The sequence below is a fragment of the Cupressus sempervirens genome, chromosome 5 (genome assembly GCF_028749045.1).
Source record: "Cupressus sempervirens isolate cs-2001-9-10 chromosome 5, ASM2874904v1, whole genome shotgun sequence".
Taxonomy (NCBI): domain Eukaryota; kingdom Viridiplantae; phylum Streptophyta; class Pinopsida; order Cupressales; family Cupressaceae; genus Cupressus; species Cupressus sempervirens.
In genome coordinates, this window is record NC_143122.1 from 916,679,718 (window position 1) to 916,685,717 (window position 6,000).

The window sequence follows — 6,000 nt, forward strand, 5'->3', positions numbered from 1 at the left end:
AAGGGGATTGAATAAGATTTTAGATTGGGAGAGAATGAAGACCATGGTGAGAAATCAATTCTTGCCATCTGATTTAGCAATCCAAATAAAGATAAGAAGGAGCAATTTGAAATAGAGGGATATGGATGTCATGTCCTATATTGAGCAATTCCATACTCTAAGTATTAGGGGAGGACTGGAAGATGAAGATGAGAAGGTGGCTAGATACATTAATGGCCTCAAGTAAAATATTCAAGATGAAATAGGATTGAATGTACCAAGGACACTTGGAGAATGTTTTCATTTGGCAATCCGGGCAGAGGAGAAGTTGAAAAGAAAGAATGAGAGGCAAGAAAATCAGAGAGGAGGTGGAACAATGAGAGGAAGAGGTTTAAGAAGTTAGTTTGACACTTCAAACAATCAAGACAAAGATAAAGGAAAAGAGATTACATCTGAGACAAGAGGAAGTTTCAGGGGAGGAAGATTTGGAAGTGGAAGAGGTAATAGTGTTTTCACAGGTAAATGCTTCACATGTGGAGGAGTAGGCAATCAATCCTACAAGTGCCCTGAGAAAGGTGTGGATTTTAGGAAGGAGGAGAGGAGATTCACCTTAACCCAAGGAGAAGAGGAAGAAAAGAAGTACGATAATGCAGACCCTGAACTTGAAGGAGAATCTATGATGGTGAGAAGAGGACCACAAATGCAGCAGCAAAAGGAGACCAGACCATCCATTTTTAGGACAAATTGCATGATCCATGGTAAGATTTGTAAGATGATAATAGAATCTGGTTCCTTTGATGATTTAGTGTCTTATGAAATGGTAAATAAACTAGGATTGAAGAAGTATCCTATTGATAGACCATATAGGGCATCTTGGGTCAGTGATGCACAAAATCTTGTTGTAAGGGAGCAAGCAATAGTGGATTTCTCTATAGGAGAATATAAAGATCAAGTTATATGTGATGTCATTCTAATGACATGCTGCCATGTAATCCTTGGAAGGCCTTGGCAAGCCTCAAGGAACACTATTCATTTTGGCTCATCAAATGTTTATATAGTACACAAAGATTGTGTGAAGTTTAAGCTAAATCATTTGACTAGTCATAATGAGGAAAGAGTTATATTTTTTGGCAAGAAAGAGTTTTTGGACTTGCAGGAGCAGAGGAAGAGTAAAAATGATATGACAGATCTACCACTGAAGCCATCTCTTTTGGTTATGAAGGATGAGATTGTTCAAGACAAAACTCAAAATTATTCTTACAAGCAGATAGTGATAGCAAAAGGGGTGATGATAGGAATAGTATGGTGTCCTTTGGTGATGAGATTGAACAAAGAAGTGAACATATCCATGGAGGATAAGAGACAGATTCAGCATGACCTCAGATAACAAGTTATTTAGCCTTTGTCAAGGATAAAACATGACTATTCACAATCAGCAGGCAGTAAGGTTACCATGACTGGTAACAAGGATCCAATTCTTTTTGTTTCCAATGATTTGTATGCAGGTGTGCAAGGTAATACATTGCAGATGCAAAGTTGCAAACATCCCTCTAGAAGGATGGGAGGAAAGAAGATAGTACCCCTTAACTCTTGGGACAAGAGTTGCTTTGAAGGTGGGGTGTTTGGTGCAGGGGCACCTATTAAATCATCTAAGAGAGCCTTGGCACCAGATGAAGATAGAGGATCAAAGACATCATTGATTGTTAATTGGGATATATTAAAACCAATAATGGAATTATGTAATAAACAATGTACTTTGAAAGACAAAAGTCATAAAATGTCCTAGTAAGGACCTAAGGGCAACATGATGTAAAATGGCCAAAACAGCCATATGGGGTAGTCTTAGGATAGTTTCATACTTAGTTGCATTTAATAAATCCATATGACCAATTTTTAGTCAATGGAATAGTTTAGAAAGTTAGGGAATGCATAAAAACTATAGTTTAAAATTTGAATTTCTAATTCAAACGGTCATATCAGTTTTGGAGGGAAAGTAGTAATTTGGTATTTGTTTGATTAAATAAACCTTTGTAACCAACTTGGTCGATTGGATAGGTGCATATAAGCCTATTTAAGTTGTAATGAACATATGCAAGACATGAATCATTATTGGTATGGAAAAAATCACAGAAATTGTATGAAACAACAATCATACTTTCCTATGCATCAATAAGAAAAATAAAAAATAAAGGATACTTATACATACAATGGGGCTCTTTGTGCGAATGGAAATCCCTAATGATCTAGGATGCTGAATCTGTACAGGCTCATCGACAGTAGCCACACCCTATATACAATAAAGAATGTAATTAAATGGGATTACCAAAAACATTTTACAAGAATGCATCGATATTTAATCAATTAGAAAACATCTAATTACCTTTCCTTTGTCAGTGCATGCTAGCTCACCCCCCGCACTTTGTCCCCTTGGGGCAGGTGGTATCTACAAGATAAAACAAAGATTAGCAACCATATATGCTACAATATCAAATAGAAAAAAAAAATGTGAACACAACATAATATACCATAGATGTCTCAAGGCCAAATGAAATGGCCGAGAGTGTAGCATCATCTATCTGTCTGAGCTCCTCCTCAGTCATCAACTAAACATGAATGAAGATCACATACATGTAAAAGTCGGTATGGCTTAAAAATTAAAATTAATCTATTATAAAAATTAACTTTAAATCGCATATGTCATAAAAAAAAAAAGTATACACGTACCGACACCGAAGGAGTCAATGCCTTTGCATTTCCCTCCTCTCTCGCATCAAGGTCTGTAGCCTCTGCATGTGCGTTTGGTGTATCCTCGTCTAATACAAAATGATACTTAGGAAGATCACCTATGGGACCCATGAAAATATTCTTGCATGTAATGCAAGTGTGAGGCACACAAACGTGTGATGAGCTAGCCGATGATGAACTGGCACCAACATCATCAACACAAGGAGGCAGGACTGACTTAGCCTGAGATATCATTAGGCTACTCAGCTTATGAATGGCTTTGATGGTCTAAGAGCTAGCCTCTACCATAATATCTGGATGTCGCACTTGAGGAAGGGGGGAGATATCAGGTGGGGTGGGGAAAAGTGCCAATTTTCTTCCACTGGGAAGAGGGTCTATCTTGAGGAGCTCCTAATCCTAAGCCCATGTTGGGCTTCATGCTCCAATAGTTCACTTTAAGTTTCAACACAAATTTTGCATATAATTTTTTAAGGAAATAAAATAGTATGTCTAAATTGCCATGTGGAGGGATATCAAAGACCATCCACCAAGGATCCCAAAAATTTGCACATATGGCATCATTTGTGCACCATTTAATCGATAGTTTGGTTTTTCTGGGTCAACTGGTATACCTGTTTTTGGGTTAGCAAAAAGGCTAGCCAAATCATCTTTGGTTATGTTGAGGGCCACGACCTCATCATAATCCAAACCATCATCAAACATCTGGTGCATTTCATCATGCCAACGAAGAGAGGCATTTTGTTGGTTTGTAAGGGTTTCAATGTTATCCACTATGGTGTTTAACGTGGATAACATAGGAGCCAGTCGAGGTACATTATTATATGTTCTATGCAAACCTCTCAACTCAGTGAGATTTTCATTTATCAAATCCTCGATTCGAGGAGGGTTTTGAGAAGGTAGAGGATCATTTGGTGGTGGGTTACGAGGAATATTATTCCTTGCCTCAGTGTCATCATTATGATCAGCCATTACTATTGAATTGCAAAACGTAATATATATTTTTAAAAAATCTAAATTTTAACCATTTTTTTCAAAAAAACCCTAGATTCAACTAAAACAAACAAAATCATCCTAAAATCTATTAAATTTACATTAAAAATGAGTTGGGGAAAAAAAACATACCTAAATATCTGATATCCGATTTCGTATCTGATATCCGATTGAAAATGGTGATACTGGCCCTAAATTCACGTAAAATGAGGGCCCGCGGGTCTGTGATTTTATTTAATCCAATGCATAGGTATCGGATATCCGATATAACATCGGATATCCGATATGGCCGCAATAACATTTTATATATTTTTATATTATATTTTATATATATTATATTAATTTACTATATATTATAATATAAAATATTATATTATAAGATATTACTTTTTATTATTATATTATATCTTATATATATATATTATATTACATTACTATATATTATAATATATTAAATATTATATTATATTATTATAACATAATACATTATAATATTATTATTATAGTATAATATTATACGATTATAATATAATAATAATAATAATATTATTATTATTATTTAATATGATATTATTATTATTTATTATAATAATATTATTAAATAATATATCATACTATTATATTATAATAATTATTATTATTATAATAATATTAAATAATAATAATAGTGGGATAATATTATTACTCTATCTGGTTGCATGTCGGATATTCGATGTCAAATCGGGTATCCGATAAGGCTCGGCTTTACCTTCCAGGTTTGGTTCCTAGATAGGTGAAAAAAAGTCAAAGTGGATTTTGAAACACTTTTAGGCATCTTCAAGCTCTCTCTTTTTCACATCGCCACTTTTTGGCACACCATGATCCTGCACATACCCTGACCTTGCTTGTGACTTTTTTGGAATTTTAGTTTTTGATTACTTCAGGAAAAAAACCTAAAGTATCCTCTACATCAATTTGTATCATTTCAACATATAACTTGATTGATGTAGGGAACTCTTGTTGTTGCTCAAATAGCCTTGGATAGGGGTATCACCCCTAGTGTACTTCTAAGAGACTCAAATGCATCTTTAGGTAGTGCTTTTTTGAAGATGTTAGCAATTTATTCCTTTGAGCTGGCATATTCCATCCTAACTTGCTTGTCTTCCATCAATTCTCTTACATAGTGATACTTGATTGCAATATGCTTTATTTTGGCATGCATCATAAGATTCTTTGATATGTTGATGGCACTTGTGTTATCACAATAGAGTATCACAGGTTCAATTACCTCTTCCTTCATACCTTGCAGTAGATGTTTGGTCCATACAATACTGGTGTAGTTGATAGCAGTAGCAACATATTCAACTTTTTTTGTGGACTGTGAGGTACAACTTTACTTTTTTCTGGTCCAAGTAACCAATCTTTTACCTAAGAAAAGTGCTCCTCCACTAGTGCTCTTTTTATCATCAATATTACCTCCCTAGTCTACATCAGTGTAGGCTTTTAACTCAAACTTTTCACTCCTCTTGTAGTATAATCCAAAGTCATATGTTCCTTTTAGGTACCTTAATTATCTTTTTACTACCATCAGATGATTTTCTCTTGGATTTGTAGAATATCTTGCCACTATTCCAATAGCTAATGCAATGTCTAGTCTACTATGCACAACATACTATAACTTTCCAATCATTGATCTGTACATTGTCTTATTTACTTCAGCTGACTCATCATTCTTAGATAATTTATGTCCTATTACTATTGGTGTATTGACTAGTTTTGAATCTTCTAAGCCAAAAATCTTGAGTATCTCCTTGATATTATTTTATTAGGTCATAAATATGCCATGCTTTAGTTGATGTACTTGCAATCCAACAAAGAATCTGATTTCTTGAAACATTGACATCTCAAACTCACATTTCATTTAATCAGCAAAATCTTTGCATAAGACATCTTTTCCTCTAAATATTATGTCATCAACAAAGATTTTAGATATCAAAATATCTTTACCTTTTACTACCTTGACATACAAGTTGTTTTTTTCATTTGTTCTCTCAAATCCAATCTTCACAAGATATTTGTGTAGTCTCTCATACCATGCTCTAGGTGCTTGCTTCAAACCATATCCTTGTTATCATCAAAAAATCCATTTGGTTGTTCTATGTAGAATTCCTCTTCCCGTATACCATTCAGAATGACAGATTTTACATCCATTTGATAGACTTTGAAACTTTTGTAGGCAGCATATGCAAGTAGTGTTCTCACTTCTTCCATCCTTGCAATAGGGGCAAATATTTCCCCATAGTCCAG